This window comes from Nannospalax galili, unplaced genomic scaffold, assembly GCF_000622305.1.
Source record: "Nannospalax galili isolate Female #2095 unplaced genomic scaffold, S.galili_v1.0 scaffold180, whole genome shotgun sequence".
NCBI lineage: Eukaryota > Metazoa > Chordata > Mammalia > Rodentia > Spalacidae > Nannospalax > Nannospalax galili.
Genome location: NW_008348199.1, coordinates 2,949,541 through 2,975,819, shown reverse-complemented (window position 1 = coordinate 2,975,819; position 26,279 = coordinate 2,949,541). Strand labels below are relative to the sequence as shown.

Below are 26,279 nucleotides of genomic sequence, written 5' to 3'. Positions count from 1 at the left end.
GTTCATAACTCAAAGGTGATCTTCCAGCCCTACGTCTATCAGACTCTAGCATTCTCAGGAAGTCTAAGAGTATAAGAGGATGGACAATTTTGAGGTTTAAGTGAAACTACGTACTATGCATCTTGGATCAAACAAAACATAATTTCTAAATAAAGCATAAACGAAAGGAGGGGGCCGGGTTTTTTATGGGGGGTGTTGTTTGTTTGTTGGTTTTGAGACGGTCTCACTATGTAGGCCCAGCTGGCCTAGAAGTCACTATGTAGACCATCCTAGGCTGGCCTCAATCTCACAGCTATGCCTGCCTCTGCCTGGGGTTAAGGGTATGCACCATTACACCTGGAAGCATGTTATTTTGTATCCTAACTAAAAAATTAAAAACCTTTAAGAATTAAATTAGCATTTAGTTGCTAGGATGCACGAGTAAACTACCCACTCTACTGCTTGTTTCCCCATTCTTTTTTTTTTTTTTTGGAGACAGGGTCTTCCTGTAGCACCAGCTGGCCTGAAACTCAAGTGTGTAGACCAGGTTGGCCTCACTCTCACAGAGATCTACCTGCCTCTGCCTCCTGTGTATAGAATTAAAGGCCTGCGCCACCATGCATTATTTCCCATTCTTTCCATTCCCATGCATTGGGTGTTCATGCAGTCACGTGATGTGAGATCTCCACAGAGCGCAGCAGAGGCTCTATGCCTGGCTGGCTTCATCAGAACTCAGGGAAGCTCATTCTGCCAGACTGCCACATACCAAGGCTCACAACGAGCAGAGAGTGCATATACATCAGAAAGATCTGGTGCCCTACACTACCAGATCTGTCAAGCTTAGCCACCTCCTCCCAACAGCCTGTCACGGCTGGCATCATCCTCTGGACTGCCCCTGCCCTGCCACCAGCTGTTTACGTACTCCACACCTCGAACTCCCCCAGCGAAGAGCTGGCTCTGGCCTGCTTAGCTATGTAGGACCCAAACCAGGCATTCAGGGAATGGGGCAGGACAAGGAGGACAGGAAGTGCTGTCCACGCTGGATCCTGAGGGGCGAGAAGAGGATAGTTTGTTGAGAAATTAGTATAAAAAGAATGGGTGTAGATTTCTATAGTAATCCTTTAAATAACTGTTTTGCCCCTGGTGTCTTGTATATCCTAACAGCACAAAGAAAACAAGCTGATGGTCAGGGGTCCTGGTTGTTTTTTTTGTTGTTGTTGTTGTTGTTTGATGGCCTGCTCCAGGGTAACAACTGCCTTGGGTCACAAAGAAGCAGGAGGAAAGGCTAGGGAAGTTCAAGGTCAGAAAGCTCAGGGTGGCTGTCAGCCTCAGCTCACCCACAGGATGTCACCAGGGAAAGGCTGGAGCTCATAGCATGCAGTCAGACATGTCCCCAAAAGGCATTTTTCTTGTGTAATGGAAGCAGGTCAGGGTTGTGTCTTGAACTGATCTTACACTGATGTTTTCTAGACCACTGGGAGGCTGGCAAGCACCCTGGGAATGTAATGTGGACATTCAGGCTGAAGATTCCCTCAACTTCTACTGGTTTAAAACACAGCTACTTTTAAAAGGACAAAAATGACAGACTTTCAAATCTGATATTAACAAGAGAATGACAACAGCAGTGTAAGAAAATGTACAGAAAGAGTCTAAAACTTTGAAAGAAAAATGATTGGAGGTGACCCAGTCAGAGCAGGCCGAGCTGACCAAACACACGCAGCCTCATCCCACTGGTCAGTTCTTGTAGGGGCAGGCCCTTGAGGAAGGACTGCGCCCCAGACAGCCCTCAATAAAAAGGAGTCCATAACCACTTTTGCTTTCAGAGTTGAGTGAGACTAGAACCTACAGGGGGAGAATCAGGAAACTAGGACTCCAGGGCTCCTCTGGCTTTTATAAGATGCCTGAGTATAAGCTACTTCCTTCCCCACCTTGGATCCCTCACCTCCTTCACCTCCCCGCCCTGCCTGGCTCTCGCCAGATGAATGGAAGGTCACTAATTAATGTATCCTGAGCCCCTGTATTTGAGTGGTCTGCAGATCTACCAAGCCTTTGATAAACTGCTGTAGGAACCTACTTAGCACCAGAACAATGGTGGGGTGTTACCTGGAATTTTCTGCTCTTACACCAGGCAAGGCCCATGGTCCATTTAACACCTGGTATCCAGTGCTGTCACTATCCAGTCAGTCCCAAGAGAACTAAAAGGAAATGGAAAGTATCCGCTCACTTCAAACTCCAAGTCATTCTTAAGTATTCAGCAATTATGACAGTTCCTTTGCTTCCAAACTGGGCTGTTCTACTCTGCACAGGAAAGACAGAGGAGACCACAGCATCAGGCTGTGAGCCTGAGCCATCTCCGTTCCTAACAGGCAGTAAGGGGCTTTGCTGAATGAGAGCACATAGGCTGCCCAAGGCTGTGTGCACTAGGACCTTCACACCCCTTCTCCTTTTACTGAGGTGGGAAGAAAGGACGGCGGACAAGGCCATCTGTCTGTCCCTGTGGTAGTGGGAGAATGTGAGCCCCGCCGAAGGCAGGGACAAGTGACACAGCAGCAGCCTGGAGAGGCAGTGCTCCATTTCCTGGGCTCCCATGTTCCAGTTGCTTCCCTTGGAGCTCCACAGCCCTGCCCACCGCTGTACCACCTGACCCACAGCTTTGTGTTAACCCTGGAAATCACAATCTGAGAAGCACAGAAAGAGTGGGATTCTATGTATATAAATGAAAAAGTCCTGTACACATCTGTCTAAAGACTGAGATAGGGCTCTAACTGGGGGGTAGAATGACTGTCCAACATGTGCATACCTCTAGGTTTAATCTCCAGCACCATGAGGAGTGTGGGGCAGATGGATGATAGACCAAAGGATTACTTAGCAGGAGAGGCAGTGAAAGGGACAACAGCTTAACTATTTGAAAATTCTGCTATTTTCCAAGCAACTTCACTGAGATACAACTCACAATCTACCCATTTATAATGCACATAATGATTTTTATCATGTTCAGAGTTGTGCCCAAATCACCAGTCAATCTTAGAATCTTTTTATTACCCCAAATATATCCAGACCCCTTAGCAGTCATCCCCGCCCCCCCCCACCTTTAGCAATCACTACTTCACTATTGCTAAAATAAGTCCATGGCATGAATGCACTACAGTTCACGATTACATGTAGCTGCATCCACACTGGGGTTAGTATGGGAAACACGGCAATGCTCTGCAAAGATCTACACATATCTTCGTTTCTGTAGGGCAGACACCTAGAATGGAACTGCTGGGTCATCCTGAGAAACCATTTCCAAAGCCAGTGGTCAGACTCCAGACAACTCACATCCTACCTGACTGCCGGGAGTGCACGCAGCTCCTCTTTTCTCAATCCTCACAACTCTTGCCTTGCTATTTTTTATGGTGATAGTGCGGCTTTGATGTGTGTGCCCCCGATGACTAATGATACTGGGCATCTCTCCACGTCTTATCGGCCATTTGCATATCATCTTTGGAGAAATGCCTACTGAGATCTTTGTTCATTTTTAGATCTTTTTATTGTTGAGGGCTTTTCTGCTGTTTGGTTTTTGTTACGTGGTCTCATGTATCGCAGGCCTCAAACTCTGACCCTGCTGCTTCCACCTTTCAAGTCTGGGAGTACAGGTATGTGCCACCACATCCAGTACACATGGTGCTAGAGGTGGAGCCTGTAACTTTATACACGCGAGGCAAGCCCTGACCAACTGAGCCACATCTTAGCCTGTGACTTGTCTTTTTAAAATTTTTTGATTTGTTTTTATTTAATGTTTATGAGTGTTTTGCCTGCACATATGTAAGTGCACCATGTGTATACAAACTCACAGAGGCCAGAAAAGGGCATCGGATCCCCTAGAAGTGGAAGTATGGACAGTTAGCCACTACATGGGTGCTGGAGACTGAACCCAGGTCCTCTGAAGAGCAGCCAGTGCTCTTACCCACTAAGTTACCGCTTCAGCTGTAAGAGAGAGAAGTCTCCTAAGACAACCTGGCCCCTTAGCAACTATGTGGCCTGCACTCGCAGTCACCACACTAGGAATATGCAAGATCATATTTAGTGCCTGCAATGTGGAGTTTACTAATTACCGTAGAATACCCTAAACAAATGTAACACAGCAAATTATTGTGAGGGAGGAGGGAGAACGACTTCCTTTAAAAATGGAAATAAGTCGTAAAAAATATTTTTAAAAATGAATGACAGTGCCAGTTGGAATGGAGCCCTAGGAAAACAGGAATATACTCTCACACTGCTAAAAGGCTTCATGGAAAAATCTGGAACTACAGAACAAGACTGATAACTGTTACCAACCTCTAACCCTGCAGTCCCACTCTGGAGAATACGCCCCAAGCAAATAAACTCAAAGGAAAAAATAGCTTGAACAAAATGTTCATCACAGTAATATTTATAACAGCCAAACTGGAGACAAGTCAAATGCTCACAAACAAAGCTAACACTGGTGAACCGACAGAATGGATAGCTCACGGCCATCACACAGGGCAGGAACGCTGTCTTGTATTTAAAACTGGACACAAGCAGAACAGCGCAGAGACAATCTACACACATGCTCAGGGTAAGGGCTGCGTGTTTTCATCCCCAGCGCTTAGCATGAGGGAAACACTCAAATACATGTCAAGTGGCTAAATGTCTAAGTCAATAATAACCAGTGTCAACCAAGTCAGTGGGTGACAGGGGCTGGAGGAGACTTAGGGAAGCAAGCTGAGGTGCCTTGGCCTCAGTTATAGGAAATGACGAGGAGGGTCCATTTCAAGATGTATGTATTTGGGTTAGAAAGGAGAAACAGGATTCTTTCTTCACATAAGAAAGCTGGATGGATAGTTCAACAGAATGGGTTCCGACTTTATGCAAAAAAAACCCTTGCATCTGAGGTTTGGGGAGAGGCTCTATCAGTGTCTGGTAGAGAGGAAGAAGCAGGGTTGGGCTCTGGAAGGTCCTGTTAGGATGTCTGTTTTGCAAGTGTCAAAGCACCTCCCAGAATGCTGGGCACACAGTAGACTCTGCAGGCCTCCTCCAACACTGTTTGCTGCTGCACTCTCCTGTTGAGAGCCAGAGCACAATTCTGTCACTCAAGAAAGCAGGCTTTCGGGCCGGGCATGGTGGTGCACACCTTTAATCCCAGCACTTGGGAGGCAGAGGCAGGCAGATCTCTCTGAGTTCCAGGCCAGCCTGGTCTACATAGTGAGTTCCAGGTCAGCTGGGGCTACAGGGAGACCCTGTCTTTTAAAAAAAAAAAAAAAAAAGAGCAGGTTTTCTTCCTTTAAACCAATACATTCAGGGGAAGTCACCAGAAATTCAGAGTAGCTACATTAAATTCCTTTCATCAGACAGACTCTCCTCAGTTCTCAAGTTGGTCTTGAAGCCCCACCACATTTTTTCTCCACAGTCCTGAGTACTATCAGTTCCTTTACCTCCAGCTCTTTCTCACCTGCCTAGTGAAAACCTATCCCTATCAATCCAACTGCCAAGTCTCCTGCCTCTGGGCTGCACTGGAGAGTTCGCTCCTCCAGGGGTTCTCCTCCCTGACAGCTGCCAACCAGCAGCTTACCAATGCACAACAGCCCTGCAGGCCTTCTCAGCTCACCTCTGATCTCGTCCTCAGCTACCTCCCTTCTCACGCTCACCCTCTACAGAGGACAAGGAGCAGTTGGAAGGCCTCCTGGTCTTCCCACTCCCTATCACACACTGCGCCTTCTCTGCCCACCACTCGCGTGTATGTCTTCATTCTTATCACAGGCCCCATCTGTCACAGCACACTCTACTTGAGCGAACTCCTCTGTTCCCACACGTCTAACTGCCTTTAACCTTGTGCCCCATCTGCTCTCTGGACCAAACCCACACATCCAGCTGCCTCCTAGACACTTCCACTCAGCCCTCTCACATTCCCATAAACTGTCCTCCCGACATTCACACGCTGCTCTAGCCAGAAGCTCCTCTTCCCACACCCTGCTGACACATCTGCTCAAGGTGGGCTACATGATACTGCTGCCATTTCAATTTCTCCTGTTTAAATATGGTAAAAGTATTATGATCTATAGGCACCAAAACTCTGAATTAAGAACGTCCTCAACTTCAATGGAACGTATTTGACAGATGTCAGTTCTACCCCAAATGTAAGCACTCTATACCAACAGCCTAGGCAGCCATGGGTGACAAAGACTCCCTTTAGGGCTGGAAGAACAAGTGCTCACTGACTAACGATCACATCCACAGCGTACAAAGCGGCCTGCCATGGGATGGAGCAGTGGTGTTCTAACAGTGTTAGAATCCGTTTCAGCAAATGGCACACCGGCATGCACATGTACACAACTGCTGACGGAAGGACACATCAGCTCAGCTCCTTCCTGGCTTCCCTCTCATGTCAGGGTCACCTTCATGTCCAAATCACAGCATCAAACTAGTGACAGATGGCCACAGGCCCCAGAGAGGTATATCACATGGCAGCAGGAACCTGGGCTGCCCTCGAACACCAGGTTTCAAATTCATTTCCTGCACCCACGTGGCTCCCCTCCCCTCTGCGCTGGCCTTTGAGGCGCACTGCCACAGCCTATCAGGCCACGGTGGGTATTTCCTAGAGGTTCCTTCTCCCAGTTAGGGGTGTCTGCTTGGAAGGCTATCTCTTCCTTAAGTTGCAAGTTTTCCCATTCAAGAGTTGCACTTAAACTCTAAAACAGAAAAGTCACATGGGTCGGGACAGATTCTTTTGGCCAAAATAGAAGGAAAAAATACAGAATGGGTCAGGAAATTGCCCTTTGTTCAGAAGGCTACAAAATGGGGGCATTCACCACGGGCTGATGTGAGAGGGAAGAGGGAGAGAGACATTCCATCTGAACGGAGAAGGCGGCTGTGAGGCCTGTTTGGCCCAAGCAGGTTCCCAAGGCTAGACAAAGGGCATTTTAACAACAAGCATGAATCACAGTGGCCCAAGTCAGCTCCAGGTCCTTTCAACTCCTCCACTCGGAGGCAGCCCCTCTAGGAGGCATACAAAGGGCCTCAGTGATCCCTTGCTGGCAAAGGAGGACCGGACGCTTTTCCTCTGCAGACAGGCGGCAGTTTCGGAGGGTCTTCTCTACCCCAAAGTCGGACAAGCAGAACCCTCCAGGACTGCAGCTCTGCCTTAGGTGAAAGCAGCTGAGCTGAAAATCAGAAAACACGAGAACAAGGATGTGACCATGAATGCATAACCAGGCAAGAATCAGAAGGTCTCTGAAATGTGCCACACTTGATTCTTCACGAGACCTTTGATGGCCTGATTTCCTCAGGCGAAATACTTAGGAGGCCTGAGATGACACTCATCTGAAGATGGAATCCAATCTGCCTTAGAGCCTGTGTGGGACCAATGGCACTGTGCCAGAGGATGGGGTCTTTCTGGGTAGTAGGGAATGATGCCTGGGGCTGGGACCCATCACTGAGGCACTCGTTTCTCACAAGGCTGACAATCACTTAAGCTTCCTCCTCCAACACAGCACCCTCTTCCAACTAGGAAAGAACTGTGCAAAAACATTATGGGACACTCAGAAAGGCTGCTCAGGGCTGGCATTTCACTGGGAAATCCTTAGCTAAAGAAGCAGAAGGCATCCAAGGTAGAGGAACCTGCATGATGAACTGCAGCACAGGGTTAGGCTGGTCCTGAGAGCAAGCCACGGAGCTGCTGAGGCTTTTAAGCACGCATGAGGGTGATGTGCGTTATTTACAAACGCAGGTCAGACACCAGCTTGAGTCCTCAAGTCACCACGAGAATGACTTCTGCCCCATCTACCTACCACCAATATTTTTTAAAGCAGCACTTCTGGTTCAAAACCCGCCACCACAGGAATGCTAGGAAGCACCAGAAAGCAGTGCCCCACACCCGTCTGAAACCAGCCAGAAATGCTGCTCAGCCATATTATGAATACACACCTTTGAAGTCAAAATGTCACACAAAACCACACAAGGATTTGGTTTTTAAGTATTGTATAGGCATCGGTCTGCATTCAACTGTGATGCTACTTGCTCAAGAACCCATTCTATCAATCCACACATACCAGATGGGGCCAAAGCACTGGACTCCAGAGAAGAACATGGGGTCTCTTTGGGGCTGGCATGTATAACACACTGACTGCAGAGGGAGTGAGTGATTGGGGAGGGAGAGAGGGAACTGCGTTCTAACTTGACTTTAGTTCAAACAAACAAACAAAAACCAGGTGTGATGGAGCATGCCTTTGACTCCAGCACTAGGAGCCAGAGGCATGGGGATCTCTTGAGTTCAAGGCCAGCCTGGTCTATATAGTGAGTTCCAGGCCAGTTGGGGGTACAGAGAGACCCTGTCTCAAAAATACAAAAAGAATTATCCAGTAGTTTGGGGAATGAACCCAAATGAAAACCCGTTTGTCAAGCAATAATCTGAAACCCACCTAAGCAAAGCATACTCAATCGCAAAATTCCCTTTCCTTGAGAAAAGTGGAAGGGGCAGGGCTGCAGCTCTGAGGTGGCCACGGCGGACACAAGCTTTAGGTCCTGAGCCTCACCCCCCCCACACACACACACAGGGCAGATGCCATTTAACAAGCAGGACATAAGCCCTGTGCATCAAGGTCATCTCAAGAAACTGCATGTACAGGTTGTCTGTGAGGATCAAACCTATGGCTTAAACGTGGCTGGCTAGAACATCATGATCATGGAGAGAATGTTGAGGGCCCAGAGCTCCTTAGGCCCTTTAGTGGGCATTTAGCTTGACTTTTGTGTCCGACTTAGCACGTCTAATAGATACGCTTATAAGAGCGTATCTCTATGTTCAGCTGACCTCCAGCCTCCACCAACGCTAAAGCTCAGGACGCCGTGGTGTCAGGAACCTACAGACACAATCTCCCTCTTGCTGTGGGCCGCCTGAGGCTCCGTCCAACGTAACTGGTAAATGACTTATGATTTCCTTTTGTTCCCTGACTATACAAGTTCATATAACCTCCTCCACAGTGGAACATGTCATTTGGGGTGATCTGACTATGTTCCTGAGCCATGGTCACTCATATCTGACTCAGAACAACCGCTTTCTTATTTTCTTTAAAGCACTGAGGACATATACTGACAGCATCCATGATTCCACTGCACCCCTGAAAACTCCAGGACACAAGATAAAACTTTCACCGTTAGGTTTCACACATCTGTCACACGCTGCCTAACTAGAAAGCATTTCCAGTGAGTTTCACGTGTCTGTTACTGCCTACCTAACAGTGATAATTTTATGAATGAGAAAAATCACCACTTCCATTTATGACAAAATGCCAGTTGCCACACTTGCCTTACCAAGTATCATCTGAGGAGTCCTGAAGAAAACATCTTGGTGATCTTAACTTCAATCACAATGCACAACTCTTCTCTTCTTAGTGTATCCAGAAGTAATTGTCCTCCTCTTCCTCCTTCTCCCTACTCATCCCCCATCTGTAATAAAATATTTCTCAGCTTGACTGGCTCAAGAAATAGCCTGTGTCTCAATTTTTAAGTATCTTCAATAAAATTGTTAATTTATTCTGAAATTTCAATGCCAGCCTAGACTACATGACACCTCAAAGAGGAAGAGGAGGAGGGGGAGGAGGGGGGAGGGGGAAGAGGAAGAGGAGGAAGAGGAGGAAGAGGAAGAGAAGGAGGAGGAGGAACAGGAAGAGGAAGAGGAGGAAAAGGAAGAGAAGGAAGAAGAGGGTTAAAAAGAAATATATTAGGAACAGGAGAAAGCAGTATTTGAAGATAATTTTTCTGAATAATCAAAGACACCAAATCACAGATCAAGGAGGCCTATTAAGCCCAAGCAAGATTTTTTTTTTTTTTTTTTTTTCTTTTTGAGATAGGGTCTCCCTGTAGCCCCAGCTGTCCTGGAACTCACTATGTAGACCAGGGTGGCCTTGAACTCACAGAGATCTGCCTGCCTCTGCCTCCTGAGTGCTGGGATTAAAGGCATGTGCCACCACACCCGGCTACCAAGCAAGATTTTACTAGTCCCACAAAGATGAATCAGGAAAATTGAAGAACCTTAAAGATCCAGAGATCACAAAGCAGTCAGAGAAAAAAGGCAGCTAATCCTCAAAAATTCACAGCTAGACTAGCAGCAACAGTGAAAGCCAGAAAGCACTGGAACCCATTCAACATGCTAGGCAACAGTAACTGTCCAGTAAGCATCCTACACCCAGCAAAAGCAGCTTATAAGAACTTGACCTTTCAGACATATATACCACCAAGAAAATGTTGCAGAAAGGGAGTTCCAAAGGGTATGCTTCAGACCTCTAGCTGTTGTCTGTTTCCAGAGATTTGATCCTAAGGGTTCTAACCAAATCAGTGCATTAAACCCTTGATGGGTTACTGGGAGGTAGTAAAGGGGGTGGAGCCTTGTTAGAGTAAGTCAGTCACTGGAGAACGTGCCCTTCAGGGCTGTATCTGGCCTGTTCCTGTCCCCTTTCTTTCTGCTTCCTAAATGCCAAGAAGTAAAGACCACAAGGTTGCCCCCACCACAAGGTCCCTCTGACATGATGTTCTTGAGTACAAAGGCCAAGGGCTTGTAGACTGTGCCTCTGAAACCATGAGCTAAAATAACCCCAGAAGAGAGGTTATTAACCTCAGAAAGTAACCTCAGAAAAGGGGATCAGATCCCCCTGAGGCTTGAGTTACAAGTGCATGTAAGTAACCAGATGTGAGTACTGGGAACTGAACTCAGATCCTTTGCAAGAGTGCCAAGTACTCTTAACTGCTAAATCATCTCTCCAGTCCCCTAAATGATTTTTTTTTTTTTAAAGAATCTAGTTCTGCAGTAACTCGGTGGCAGAGCATTTGCCTAATAGTCCTGGGTTTAATCCCTAACACACACACGCACACACACACACAAACATCTACAGAAGGAGAACACTGCCCACATTCATTTGCTCCTTCATTCTTTCACTCAAATCAACGACCTTGCTTCTTGCGGCTATTATCTCACATACGAACACTTCTCTTTGCCCAGTTCTGAAGAAGCCTGGAATGCTGGGAAAGGACATTCTAAGGCCACCACCAAAACCTCATCTGGAGAAAAGCCCCACTCAAGCACAGACACGAGGAAGGTCCAAATGCCAAGACACAAATTCCGGGTGATTTCCAAGCCCGCAGCAGCGATGGGGGTTGTTCATGTCTGCAGTAAAGCCACAAGAGCACGAGCCTCCCCACACATCCTTCAGTCTCATAGCACTGAGTGGCAGAAGTTGGGATTAGGATGTTGTCCAGTTGTTTTGAGACAAGGTTTCACTATGTAGCACTGGCTAGCCTCAAACTTGCTATACAGACCACGCTGGCCACAAACTCAGGTCGATGTGCCTCTACCTCCTAAGCGCTAGGACTAAAGGGGTACGTGATCATTCCCAGCCTAGAAGCCAGGGATAGGAAGAACAGCTGATAAAACAGTACTCACGGACTCCAGCAAGAGATGAGCTCAATTGTATCATTAGGAAAAAGAAGTCAAGTGAGATACTCTACAAAACATGCACTAAAACTGTAAGACGAGGGCTGGGAAGACGGCTCAGTGGTTAGGAGCTCTTGCTGGGGACCCAGGCTGAGCTCCCAGCACCCACACAATGACTTAGAATCATCCATAACTCCAGTTCCAGGGGATCTGATGGCCTCTTCTGGTCTCCAGAGGCATTGCACACAGATGGTACACTTACATACATGCAGGCAAAACACTCAACACACATAAAATAAAAATTTTTAAAAAAGAAGAGTTGTCTAAAATGCTAATTGAAGAACAAAAGTAATGGGGAAGGGGGAGTGGAGGGGCTCACACACAGGCACAGACATACACAGGCACAGACATTCCTAAAGTCTTCTTCTGGCCTGTAGTCTTGCTCCCTCTTTAGGTCCAGGTGTCATCACCTGCCTTATGACCTGGAAACATCTTCAAGGGCACTGACAGAAGTCTATTAGTGTGCCAGTGGGGAAGACACAGCTCTGCCCTGGTGCATGGAAATACTGCTCATGTAGCCCCCTCCATTCGTGGGTTTTATAAATTAAAAGAGGTATATATTTCTTGAACTCAATTTCAAGTACAATTAAAATATTTATTAGAAATGCCTATTTTCCTGGAGTATATGTATTTCACAAAGTTTTAAAGGAATATACTCTATTTTAGAAGTAAAAACAACTGGTAGTGTATGAACCTCCTGGAGTACTGAAGGTAGCTTTGGACAGACTGTGGGAACCACACTGAGGTCTAAGGACAGTCATCCACTGATCTCAGTCAGTCTCCTTAAATTTGAATTTCAGAAGGACCTAACTTAATTTTTAGCAGAGACCTCTATGGGTTTAGGGTGCTAAGGATTGAACCCAGGCCTTACACATGCTAAAAGTGCCATTCTACCCCAAGTTTTCATCCTAGACTCAGCAGAGACTTTCTTTAAAGATTCTGGAAGGTTGTGAATAAATTCCATTTCTATGTATCATTTTCCTTCTTTATTTACATTATAACATGTCATTCTTGTTGCAAAACCTGTTCAGCCCATCTCTAGAGAGTTGTAGCTATTCCCATATAGGAACTGAAATGCAGAAATGCTGAGAAAGGGGGCCAGTGCTGGAGGTTTCCATTCACATCCTAAAGACGAACTAAGCACTTGTCCATTTCTTTTCTAGATGTGATCTTGTAGGGCTGGCGTTCTCATCTATGGAAAACTTGGCCAGGGCCTAATTTAGGAGAGGAAAAGGAAAAACCGTGAAATAGATGCTTTATTTTTAAGAAAAGCACCTAGCCGAGCATGGTAGTTCACGCCTTTAGTCCCAGCACTCAGGAGGCAGAGGCAGGCGGTTCTCTGTGAGTTTGAGGCCACCCATAGTGAGTTCCAGGGCAGCTAGGGCTATAGGGGATCCTGTCTCAAGAGACAGAAAAAGAAAAAAAGCAGCAGCACCTCTGAAAGGCGGGACTGCAGTGCTCTCTATACTAAAGGGCACTTACTCATATCCCGCTCCCTCTCAGCCACTCTACATCTTCTCATGGGAATGTTGTTGAACAAAAGCTGAGTGGCTGGAAACTAATACATTAGAAGAAAAGGCCACTCGGGGTGGGGATGTAGATCAGAGGTAGAGCAGGTGGGCCTTGCATTCCATCTAGGGGAAGAGGGGACTGCTCAAGGTAACAGTGTTGAGAAACAGATCACTGTCCTGGAAAAGTGATGACCTAGACAGCAGGAGCCTGGGTTCCAGGTAGCCAGCAAGCCCTGTGACCTTGAAAGTCACCACTAATTCCTTTGTCAAAACAGGGGGCCCTGCTGGATGTGGTGGCCCATACTTTTAATCCCAGTACTCACTGGGAGGCAGAGATAGCCAGATCTCTAGTCTACATAGCAAGTTTCAGGTCAGCTGGGGCTACAGGAAGACCCTACCTCAAAAAACAAAAAACAAAAATTAAATAAATAAAAATAAAGGGCCTGTCAATATCCACTCCAAGAAGCACTACAACTCTAAATACTAAGTTCCCACCTCTGAAATTACATCACTGAATAACTTAGTATGTGGGTGATCAAGGGTCAAATAAAAAGAAAGGAACCATAAAGGTGTATGCTTACTTACTGGTATAAATCTCATACCTGTAAGACAGGCTTTGGTTACACTTGTGAAACTTCTTTACTATTTTCACAAATGCGGCATTTAAAGTTCATGTAAATAGAATTAGTAATATGTTTTATGATCAAGGAGACTTGAGGAAAGAGCTATTCAAGCCTCCAAGAGTAAAGACAAAACTGGCTGATGTAATTTAAGTCTAAAAGATACACATTATATACTGTGGAAGTTTCTAGAAACTTTTCCTATGTGACCCAAAAAAGTGTCAGACACATGCACAGGTCACAGTACGTAACGACGTAAGAAAGCAGGCACACTTTCATGCACGGCCCGGCCACACAGGCAGCGTTTTCTGAAGAAGAGCACTAGCCACTGCCTTGTCAATTGTTCACAGCAATAGGGGACACAGTAAGAAGCCGTCACTGAGGACCAGGGCTTGTTAAAGCTTTGAGTGACAATTACAGCACTACAAAGTACTGCAAAAATAAAGGGAGAAGGGGGTCAAAATTTCCAGAATATGGCTTTTAAGATAAGAAATCATTTCAAAGGATGTAAGGCTGCTGTTATTAAGGCAACACAACGTTTATATTTTGATATCCGATAAGAACATGAAGTTTCTAGTGCTGCAGACAAGGGCACAGCACTATGCATCTATAGATTAGCTTCTGGCTTTCAAGAAAAGCAGCAGGTAATAAAATAACAGCTCTCCATTGACAGCTGACTCGGGTAACTCATTTAGCTATCCAGTAAGGGGGAAACTCCACGGGAGGTGTGCAAGCTCGTGGAAAACACAAGCACTTTCAAAGTTATTCAAAGGCAGCATGCAGGGATTCTAACCCAGTCAAACACCACAGGCTCACACCTTCATTCGTTCAAGTCAAAGGAACATAATAAGCACTCGCTGTCATTTTCTCGGGCCATACTGGACACAACATTCCACCCTGGTTAATGTCAAACTGGCCGAACACTTCCATCTAGAGCCTCTAAAAAGTAGGTGGGCTTACTTACAAGGTGAGACTGCGGTTAACTATCAGGGAAAAAATTCTATGAAAATCCCACTTTCAAAAAGCTCTACCTTAAAAAAGCACACTCACGTTTCTGTCAAGCGTTGGCTTCAGCCGCCTAAATCTGTGTCCGGCTCGGCGTCCGTCTGCCCGGCCCTGCGTGCGTCCGTCCGTCAGTACCTGCCTCTTTCCAACCCTGCTGGTATTCTGACCTCCTCTCCCAACTGAGCTCTCCCAGCACATTTCATCATTTCCTGTTGGCTGCTGAGATAAGGTCATTCCCTCACACGGCTGCATTCACCGCACAGGCACCAGGTTCTGACAGTTCCTGACAGCCTGGGCCACCACACAAGAGCTTTCTTTTCTGAAAGTGACCCCAGAAACCTTGGAATTCCCATAGAAAATTGGAAAATTCCCACAGAAAATCAATCAAACAAGGTCTGGCAACAATTCATACTGCGCTTCCCAAATCAACCTGCACATACACACAGCAACTGCACACTGTCAGGCTCTTCTCCTACGAGGACAGGAAGAAAAGGCGACTCCCGCACCTCAGGAGCCAGAGAGGCCAGTGGCGGCTAGGCTTGCTTCCCAGAGCAAGTAAACAGATGCTGCACACACCACACAAGTGGAGGATGAATGGATGCCTCGTGTAGAAGGGAGAACTGGGGGTGTGGGGGCGCTGGACACAGGCAAGACACCCCCGCGGTCACTCCTGCACAGCACAACTGTCTCCTACGAAGGAGGGCACACAAATGGGCAAGTTGATTGCCATAAAAACCAAAAAAAGGCCCCGTTCTTGGGTTCTGAGAACTGAAAGTAAACGGGAAACAATGGCATCACTTTTGGTGGCGTGTGGGCACAGGCACGCCTGGCCCAGGCGGATCCTCAGATAAAGCACAAGAGGAGGCCCGACAAAGCTGAACTGTCTACACCCAGGACAGGAAGAAGGAAGGCAGGACAGGTGACAGGACTTTTGAGTGCTGTTCTGGTTTGCTCTCTCTCCCCTTTAATACTTGAGGTTAAACCTAGAGCATGACACAATGCTAGGCAAAGCACTCTACTAATGAGCTACAGTCCTAGTGCCGGACTCTGGTTCTTGAACTAATTACACGTGTGTGCATGTGAAAACACATTGATATGCACACTTACACTGCACACTTTTATGTAAGCATATTATCTGCCAATAACAATCTTTAAATTATATAAAATATCCCACCATCAAGATGGCTCAGCAAGTAAAGCACTCGCTGCCCGAGACTGGAGATCTGAATTTGAAGCATAGAACCAGTATAAAGGTGAAAGGGGAACCAACTCCACAAAGTAATCCTCTGACCTCCACACATGCACCATGGCACACATGTACCCCCCATATAATAGTCTAAAATTTATAATTATATATAAAAGTTACAAGCATAAGAACAGGTGATACTGAAACTACAACAGGAAAGGAATATTCCAGAAGCTCAGTTTCCCCAAGGTTCCCTCCCAGAAGACAAATTCTACCCTATCCCCAAGGCCACCTTATGCCACACGGATACACAGCATTTACCAGTGCTCCTGATGTCACTACTCACTCTGTGGTGTCCTTAAAAAGTCACCTATCTTAGCCAGCATAGTAGTACATGCCTTTAATTCCAGCACTGAGGAGGCAGAGGCAGAGGGATCTCTGTGAGATCAAGGCCACCCTGGTCTACATAATGCTAGGCCAACTGGAACTACAGGGAGACCCTGTCTCAAAACAGAAACAAAAAAAAAGTCACCTAATCTTACACCTTGCAACACAAAATAGGTTAGAAATCTTTTTCTGAAATCTTGTACTTAGAAACTTAATAGAAAAACACCAGAGGAGGCTGGAGAGATAGCTCAGCAGTTAAGAGCACTGGCTGTTCTTACAGAGGACCCAGGTTCAATTCTTCTCGGCACCTACATGGTAGCTAACAACCTACTAACTCCAGTTCCAGGGGATCCCATGTACATAAAATAAATTTTTTAAAAAATCAGAAGAGACAAGATTATTACTTGGCATGATAATTTTTACTACTAAAATTTCAGAAAAGTCGATACTCTACAAGAGATGTTCCTGTATTCTTTTGTCGGCTCTGTTAAAGCAACTGCACCTTACAAAGGGATCAGGTGGCCCACAATGGTCGGCACTTATTCTAATAATGTCCCAAGTGCTGGTGGAACAGGCTGTCTAACCTGCCCTCTTCACGAACCATGTGCCAGAGATCTACTTAGGGGCTCCTGGCTTTGAGGAGGCAACAGCCACAGGAGCATTTATTCCCTGTGGCTTTTTTTGTTTTTGGGAAGAGGGGTATTTTTGAGACAGGGTTTCCCTGTAGCCCCAGCTGTCCTGGAACTATATAGACCAGGCTGGCCTTGAACTCACAAAAAGCCACCTGCCTTTGCCTCCTGAGTGCTGGGACTAAAAGTATGAGGCACTACGCCTGGCTTTTTAGTCCCTGTGTTTTAAGTCTCATGACCCTCCCCCTCTGGTAGTGCTGGGGATCAAACCCCGGCCCTTGGGAACCCAGGGCCACGTGCATGGCTAGGAAGCATGCGTCCACTGGCCTCTGTTTATGAAAGGTTACTCAATAGACACTTGTACACTGCTTGCTTTACTTACGGTTAAATAAGGAAGACAACTTATGAAGGAATATATTGTTTGCTCCATTTTCTAGGAGAGACAAATGAGGTACTGGCAGTCATGTAATCTGCCCAGCATCCCATAGCCAGTTGAAGGAAAGGCAGTATTTGAGCCCAGGTCCAGACACAAGTAAGGCATGATAAAAATGCAACAGGGGCTGGAGAGACACTCAGTGGTTAAGAGCATCATTAAGGGCCTGCTTGTGTTGAGAACGCGGATTCCGCTCTCAGCACACACATGGAGGTTAAAACCAGCTGTAACTCCAGTTCCAGGGGATCTGATGCCCTCTTCTGGTCTCTGTGGCATTGCATACACAGATGTACTTACATGCAAACAGGCAAAACACTTGTACACATAAGATAAAAATAATTTTTAAATTTTCTTATTTTTTAAAATTTTTTATTGAACTTTTTAAATTTCATACATTTCCCACTCAAATTCAGACCCCCTCCCCATTCATGCCTCCTCCTATGCTCCCACCAAACCCTATGCACTCTGCCATACATGCTGAGTCCTAGTCATTCAGGTGTTTGTACCCAAATGTCCTTCAGTGTAAATGTGTCCACTGGAGTCTAATCAGCCCATCCAGCAGTCATATATAAGTCATACTCTCCCTCACCCAGCAGCAATCAGTGTCAAATAGTTCTCGATCTAGTGTTGGCCCATCTATTTCTCACCTCTCCTCTGGGCTCTTGTTTAACTGAACTGACATGGGTCCCACGTTCGCCACCGCTGCCACAAGCTCACATGAGCAAGTCTCTAGTGACCTGGAGGCCACCGCCTCCCTGTAATCATGAACCAGCTGTGGCTCTTACAATCTTTTCACCTCCTCTTCTGCAATGCTCCCTGAGCCGTGGGTGGGTGAGGTTCCATATTGAGTCCCATCCTACACTCCACAGTCTCTTATTCTCCAAAACTTGGCCAGTTGAGGCCTTCTGTGTGCATCGAACTCTGATGTACAAGGGAGCCTCTCTGGTGAGAGTTGAGGGGTGCCATCAGCCCTCTCTCTACCCCTTATTCTGCTATGTTCCATGGGCCTTAGTTGTAGAGATTCAACTGCAGATGTGTCACCTAGTAGTGGGCATCTCCCAGGTGTATGTTCTCTGTGCCTGACCAGGTGTGCAGCTCTGCAGTAGCCTCCAACTGATGCAAAAAGAAGCTTCTCTGATGAGTTCTGTACAGCATGCCTGACACTCTAAGGGAGGTCTCTTCTATCTGGCACTGCGTTCCCTACCAAGCAGCTCCCAGGTCTACATGTGCATTAGTGTTCAGACACTCTGTGTGCATTTCTCACAGGGTCTCTAGGGCATCACTGTTCCCTCTGGGTTTCCTGCCCTGAGATTCCCTTATCGCTACTCTTTATTCTTCCATCCGACTTCCCTACTCCCGCCCTCCGTAGTCACAATGCCCCCATTAGCCTCCCTCTCCCCCCAATATCTCCCAACTCCAGCCATCTTTCCTCTCCTGACTTTTCCTTGCTCTCCCACCCTGCGGTCCCTGCATGTCCCTCCCTCCTCTCCTCCCTGCCGATTACTCCTGGTTTTTCCAGCTCCCTCAGGTAACATCCGTTCCCTACTGTCCCCCTTTCAGGTTGTTTCTTGTCCTTTAAGGCCATGTATCCTTTCCCTTTACCTGGCTCCTGGTGTTACATCAAAATTTATAGTCACATAAAAATAGTATTTTTAAATTAAAAATGCAAACAGTAGCAGACTTTGAAGGAGACCAGCATGCTCGCTCTCTCTCTCTCTCTCTCCTAAATAATGCCAGCGCAGCTTATCACCAGTGTGTGGATTCTAGTGAGGAAAAGTGACAACCCCCCCCCCCCCCAGTAGAAGAGGAAGATTGGTTCTCAAAGACAGAACACTTACTTGCCTGGTACGCACAAAACCATAGTTCAATCCCCAGAATCGCAGGAAAAATAAGACTAAGGCAGTTCTACATTCTGCACCCCCAGGTGGTGATAAGTCAGACACACTATTGTAGGAAAACCAGCCCCCATCCCCCACCCCCCACCCCCACTAACCTCTGGCAAGTGGTGCCTGTCAGCACAGACTTAAAACTACTGGGCACTCAACTCTTGCTTAGGGTGGCAAGTCCTGGCAAGGTGCGAGCTGCTGAGAAGACATCCAGAACATCCAGTTGTGGTAGGACTTGCTTGCCCAGCAGTTGAGTCCAGTGATGGGAAACAGTAGACATATGCCACCCAAGAAAAAGGCCGCCAGTGAAAGGCAGCCAGCAGAGACTCTGGATTTTCCATCTGATGATGACTTCGAGTGCAATGTTCCAGAAAGACCAAAAATCATCCCAGACTTGGAGGAGAGTACTTCATTATCACAAGATGAACAAGAACGGAGGCAGGGTACTGAGAAGCTGTCCAAAGAACTTGAAGGTGACATGATGCAGTTCCTTCTTGCGAAGAGAAAGCAGTTACAACAGAATAAATTCTTCTTTCCAAACCCCGAAAGAGAAACATAACCATTTTCTTAAAGAACAACGAAATGAAAGGGAGAGTCTGTGTTCTGAATAACTCTTGGACGATTCTGCCTTTGTTTGAGCAGTGGCAGAGTAATGTTCTGGAAACTGAGGAAGAAGAGGATGATTTCATTGCTATGTCTTGTCAGCAAGCGCTTATTGTATTTCAAGCTGGAATGGAAGAGGAAGCAAAATTTGAAGCGGTCAAAAAGTTTTCTGAGCAATTCATGCAGAGTGTCAAAATCCTTCAGAAGAATCAAAAAACTGTTGAACAAACAGAAGTGAAAGAAGAAATGGGAAATCTGAAGAACAAAGTTATTGCAGAAACTCAACATTATGATGTGGAAACTACTGAAACGTGTCTTCAAGTCTCTGGTAACTGAGGACTAGAAAGAATATAACCCTCCATCTCATGGCATACCTAGAACACTGGCTACACTAAGAAACTTTTGTAGAAAGGAGTGCTTCTCATTATCATTACTTTCGTCTGTTAACCTTCCAGTGAAGCCTGATAATTTGGTGGGCAGCAAAAATTACAAGGCTGTAAAAACTGAACTCCCAGGCCTTTGGCAGGAAGAGTTGCCTTCTCCCCAGTACTAGCAGTCGGATTTTGGTAATAAATATCTATTGATTTCAGGTTTGGGTTCAGTGGAGATTTGTATCAGTTTCCCAACATGAAGATTTTCATTTGCTTCCTTTAGGAAAAATTGTGACAAAATCCCTTTAATCTGTGTCTGTATGCTTTAGATTGCAGAGCTTATTCCATTGCAATTAAACCAAAGTAAAATTAATTCAATGACCTTATAAAAACTGAGTAAAACTTACATTTGTATTTTAAGAAAAAAATCAAACTGCTAAAAAGTTATTCAGACAACTGAGCAAAATGAAAATATCTGTGCTGAGCTTGAGATGTGCGTGTCTGGTGTCTCCACAAAGATAGTTTTGTTTAGTTGCTTTATTTACCCATTAAATAATGCCTGTTCCCAGTGTTGGTTGATAGCATTTTATCCTGTACAAGAATGCTTTATTACTTATGGACTGAGGGTTTCAGCTCTCTCTGTCTTTAGAGACATTATCAAGAGTATGCTGTTTTTCAAGTTTAGTATTCAAGTGAGTATGTAGAAGTTTAAGTAGCTCAGCTTTCTTATGGTGTACGTTTTTACATTAAGCAACATTTACTGGTTTACTTGGAAACGTTTACTAAATTTGTAATTGTTTTATAATATACCTGAGACATGTCAATTAAACCGATTTGGGGATTAATAAAATTACCATCTTTCGCCAAAAAAACTACTGGGCACTCATTCAATAAGCACTACTGTCAGGCACAGTGCTTAGGGACTTAGCACCCAGAGCTGAATGAAGAAGCCAAGGCCCCTGTTCTGGGCCGGGTCCTGATGTATGGGAGGAGCAGAAGTGTAAACAAATTAAAATCATGTGTCTTAAGTGCTGAGGGGCACAGCAGAGGATGGAGCAGTGACCCACCACGGAAAGCTGTTTTAGACAATTCCGTATAGCTGGGGACAGAGCTCAGAGTTCAAACTCAGGCCCGCCTCCTACTTTCAGAGCCCATCCTCTTTTTATCACGTTCACGCCTCCAGTGGAACCACATTTGTAAAAATAGCATATTTGGGAATAAGTCATCTTACATGAGGAAAAAACAAATTTTATACAATTTGATTGCTTGCACCCCCCCGTCATCATCAATTTTAGGACATTTTCATCACTTCAAAGAGAAACCCTGTACATGAGCACCGTCTACCCTTAGTCCTAAGCCATAGGATAGTAAAGGACACACAGTATTAAGTCCTTAATGAAATCCTGCAGTTTGCAGGTCTGGGCTTCAGGCCTCCCCACCTAAGCTGAAGCACAAGCTGAGGTAGGGCTGAGCATCGAAAAGCAGGCCACCTCACCCGCAGGAGGTGATGGGGAGGCAAGGGATGCCCAGCTTGGGCATGCTCCACAGTTTCCATTATCTAGGTCCCTGAACTCAGCAGGCCCAAGATGCAGAGCCAGGTGGATCAGGTGGGATGGTAGAAGTCACCCAGAAGCCCAAGAAAAGCCCTCTGATTATGGCCTTATACCATTAGGATCCCAATCCCCACATCTGCAGGACAGACACCAGATCAAATAAGCAGCCAGCAGGGGGGTAACGAGGATCAATGTTCTAGAGGCAAAATCGTGGCCCCAATAAAGAATCTCAGCAGTGCAGTGCATCATGGGGTTTTTCCTTCTTCCCCCTCCTCCGCCTTCTTCCCCCTCCTCCGCCTTCTTCCCCCTCCTCCATCTTCTTTCCTCTCCTCCTTTTCCTTCTCCTTCCCCTTCTTTCCCCTTTACTGAGATATTAATTTGCAAACAAGTGAGTGCGTCTATGTTGTGGCCCTGGCAGATGGGTATACCTGTGTAGTTTCTGTCCTAATCAAGACAACATTTCTCCAGCCCTCAAGGTCCTTGTGCACTTGCAACATGCCCTGCCTTGGCAGACATCTTCTATCACAGCAGCAATTCTGGTTGTTGCTGAACCATAGTCTGACTACACGGTCCAAGTTGGACTCAAACCCGAGGTCCTCCTGCCTCAGCTTTGGTGTCTGTCCTTCTGGAGATCTGGAAATTGGAATCCCAATGGTTGAAGGCCACGTCATTGGAGTGCTCTTGACTTCTACCATTTCCAGGGGCCAGATCTCCAGTAGCAGAACTTCCTGCCCAGCCCACTTCTGCAGCACAATGGAGACAACACTGACCAGGAACTGTATCACAAGGTACCAAAGTCAAAGGTTAGGATTTGATGACACGTTAGGCTAAGTGTATCTTATTGAGATGCAAACCTTAAAGTGATTGATCTCTATCATACACCAATGATTTTGATAAACCAAATGGCCTGCTTTCTAGCCAGGGCCACTCAGCTTCCCTGTTGTAACTGCAGGAGTGAGGTACCACCAGCAAGTGACTTGAAATGCAGGATTTGATGACAGGGCTCAGAGCTGCCAGTCAACAAAGGACATTTAAGTTATTAGCCTCTGTCTGTCTTCAAATGATAAGTGCAGTGGTTTGAATGAAAATGTCCCCCATAGGCTCCAAATGTTTGGACATTTTGTCCCCAAATGATGGCGCCGTTCTGGGAGGTCTTAGAAGGTGTGGCTATCCTGGAGGAAGCACGTCACTGGGGATGGGCTTACAGAGTTCTTAAGCCTTGCCAGATCTCTAGTTGCTCTCTTGCTTCCTGTGCTTGTGTGATGATGTGAGAGTTTCACTTCTGCTGCTCCTGCTCTAGACACCTCCAGCCACCACGCCTCCCAGCCATGACCGACTGTAATTCCCCTGGAACCGTAAGCTCAAATAAACTCTTCCTTCTATAAGGAAGAGTCAGTGGTATGGGTCAATGTTTCTATCACAGCAACAGAAAAGTGACTAATAAGTAAACATTTAATTTTAGAAACATATTAATATGTAAGATCATATGATAAGTCATTTGGGGAGGGGAAGGTGGTGGCCAATTTCAAATCTCTAGCCATTAGTATTTTTCAGGAACTAAGATGTAAACAGAGTCATCTGGCCTTCTTCCTACATTCATCCATAAAAGGGAATACATCATGCCAAGTTTCTAACAGTCTTTACCAAAAATCCAAAAATGGCTGGGTGTGGTGGCACAGGCCTTTAATCCCAGCAGAAGCAGGCAGATCTCTCAGAGTTCAAGGCCAACCTGGTCTACACAGAGAGACCCAGGCCAGCTGGGGCTACAGGGAGATCCTGTCTCAAAAAGACCAAAAGAAAAAAAAAGAAAAATCCAAAAATGTGCCAGAAAAAAGCCAAGTACCAACCAGCTCTATCTTTGCCAAAGTTTTGGGATTTGGTGGGGAGAGTTTAAAGTAAAGTCCTTTACATAAGCTTCTTTGCATCCCTGGCAGTTGTCCAAAGATGGGGGGAGGGGATTTAAAAAGGAGGAAGCAACTAATTAACACAAAGTCCAACTAAGGAAAAGCTTCAAAGCACCAATGTGTTGATTTTTTGTGTAAGGAGGTCAGAAGGCAACCTTGGGTGCCATGCCCCAGGTACCACCCACCTTGTGTCCACTGGCCTGGAGCTCACCTATAGGCTAGGCCCAAGGGCTAGTGAATCCCAGGGGTCCACCTGTCTCTTGCCTCCCCAGCACTCAGATTACAAGATGTGCCACAATGCCCAGTTTTGCAGTGGTTTCTGGGGATCAAACTCAGGCCCTCATGCCTGCAAGACAAGCACTTTTTGCCAACTGAGCCATCCCCCCAGCCCAATACCAGGATTTCTAACATTAACATCTTGGCAGCAAAAGTGTCTTCTGGGTGGCTGAGCCGTCATATCACCCCCACCCCCGGGAATGGCTTAAGCCTTCTTTGGACAACACACTGGAGAACAATCCCAAAAAGGAAGGGCTGAGGTTCAAAACAATGCTGAGCAGGCCACATGGTAAGTCTGCAGTGTTTTCAGAACACCTGAAATGCTGCAGTAATGTTTTATTGGTGTAGCCATCTGCTACAGTTTGGGTCTCCAGCATCCCCCAGAGGGCCATGTGTTAAAGACGTAGTACTCAGTGTGGCGCTATTCAGAGTGGGTAGAAACTTTAAAAGGTGCCAGGGCCTCACAGGGGATGACAGGACCTTGGTCTCTTCTCTCTTGCATCCCACCAACAGGTGAGCATCTTGTGCTCCACAAACTCACCATGAGGTACTGTCTCACCTCATGCCCAAAAGCAATAGGGTAAGCCGACTGTATTAGTCAGGGTTCTCCAAAGAAACAGAACAAGTAGAATGACTATATATGTTTAGAGATTTATCAGCTTAGCTCACAGGATCGAGTCTGAGTAGTCCAACAACGGCTGCACCACACTGGAGAGGTTGAGAATCCGTAGTCGCTCAGTCCACGAGGCTGGATGTCTCAGTAGTCCCAATCTGGCACTGAAGGTCTGACGAATTCCAAAAGATCAGCTAGGCTTCAGTCTACAGCAGCAAGACGAACTCACCAGCGAGAGAGAAGGCAAGCAGCAAGGAGCCTGGTGTTCTCCTCTGCCATGGCCTTTTATACAGGCTGCCATCAGAAGTAACACCCACATTTAGGGTGTGTCTTCCAGCTTCAGATGATCCAATCAAGAAGATCTCTCTCATTTCAGTTAATCCCAGATCCAGTCAAATTAACATCCAGGATTAGCTATCATAACTTACTTCTCCATTGTTTCTTTTCCTTTGTAGAATACAATTACCACCGGGTAAGAACCAAATTTTCCAATTACAAATGCATTATATATCTTAGAGTAGGTGATAAGGTCTTCGAGGAATTCTTAGTCCTTCAGTATCTCATAACCCAATATAATCATATAGATTCACAACACTTAACCACTTAACACTTATCTCAATTACACATTCAAAAAAAGAACACACGTATCTGCTAAACGTGTATACATGCACAAGCCTATTCTTAACCAAATAGGACAAAAATACTCATGTCAATTACAATCCACGTCTCTGCAACTGGCCACATGGCCTAAGTTGGTATTTGTAACTACCTTCCCCTATGACCCATTCTGTATTTCCTCCACCATCAGCAAGCACCTCTGCAGGTCTTGGCTCTTTCCCTGGAGGGGTGACCCATACTTTCATCCCTGAAGGGTCTGGGCCATTTATTGTCCTGTCTGGATTGGGTTGTTGCAGTTTCCCATTGACCTTAATCACAGGACATGGTAACACCAAAAGTCGCCCTAAGGAATCTCCTGCCTTCCAGATATAATCTTCATTACCTCCATTGTGGAGACCCAGTCCAATTTCCCCCTGGTAGTCTGGGTCAATCACCCCTCCTAATACTGTTATTCCTTTCTTAGTCTGCTGGCTTAAGGGCATCAGAAGCCCAAAGTGTCCAGGGGAAAATCTTAGCTTCCAGTTCAATGGAATGTTTGTTGTCTCTCCTGGCAGAAGCACTCCCTCCTCTGGAACCAAAACATCTTAGCCAGCAGAGTGCAAAGTAGACAGTACAGGAAGCAAAAATTTTCCTAGTGGGTCACCAGGGGTGATAGTGAGTGGAATCGTTCCCACTTCCACCCCTGGATTCCTGGACCCATGAATCCTGGCTATAGGAGAAACTGTGTCATATACTGGACACTGATTCAAAGCATACACTGCCTTCTGGAGGACCCTGCCCCAGCCCTCCAGGCTATTGCCACCTAATTGGCACTGTGTGTCTTTAAGAGGCCATTCCATCGTTCCATCAAGCCAGCTGCTTCAGGATGGTGGGGAACATGGTAAGACCAGTGGATTCCATAACCATAGCCCCACTGTCGCACTTCTTTGGCTGTGAAGTAGTTTCCCTGGTCAGAAGCGATCCTTTGCAGAATACCGCGATGGTGGATAAGGCATTCTGTAAGTCCCTGGATGGTAGTTTTGGCAGAAACATTACGTGTAGGAAAGGCAAATCCATAACCAGAATAAGTGTCTATTCCTGTAAGGACAAAACGGTGTCCTCTCCAAGATAGAAGTGGTCCAATGTAGTCAACCTGCCACCAGGTTGCAGGCTGGTTGCCACGGGGAACAGTGCCATATCGGGGGCTCAGTGCTGGTCTCTGCTGTTGGCAGATCTGGCAC

At 46.2% G+C, this 26,279-nt stretch overlaps 1 protein-coding gene across 7 annotated transcripts in view; it reads right to left on the bottom strand.

Moving 5' to 3' along the window:
• Pacsin2 (protein kinase C and casein kinase substrate in neurons 2) overlaps nucleotides 1-26,279 on the bottom strand; it is a 119,238-nt gene that overhangs the window by 53,077 nt on the left and 39,882 nt on the right. The window contains exon 1 of one of the 7 annotated variants that reach the window (XM_008844749.3): nucleotides 14,646-14,771. The exons of 5 other annotated variants lie outside the window; for them this stretch is intronic. The gene's annotated coding sequence lies outside the window, so the exon portion shown is untranslated. Of the gene's footprint in view, nucleotides 1-9,288; nucleotides 9,310-14,645; nucleotides 14,772-26,279 lie in introns of those variants that run through there. One more of the 7 variants, XM_017801033.2, reaches the window with a different exon arrangement.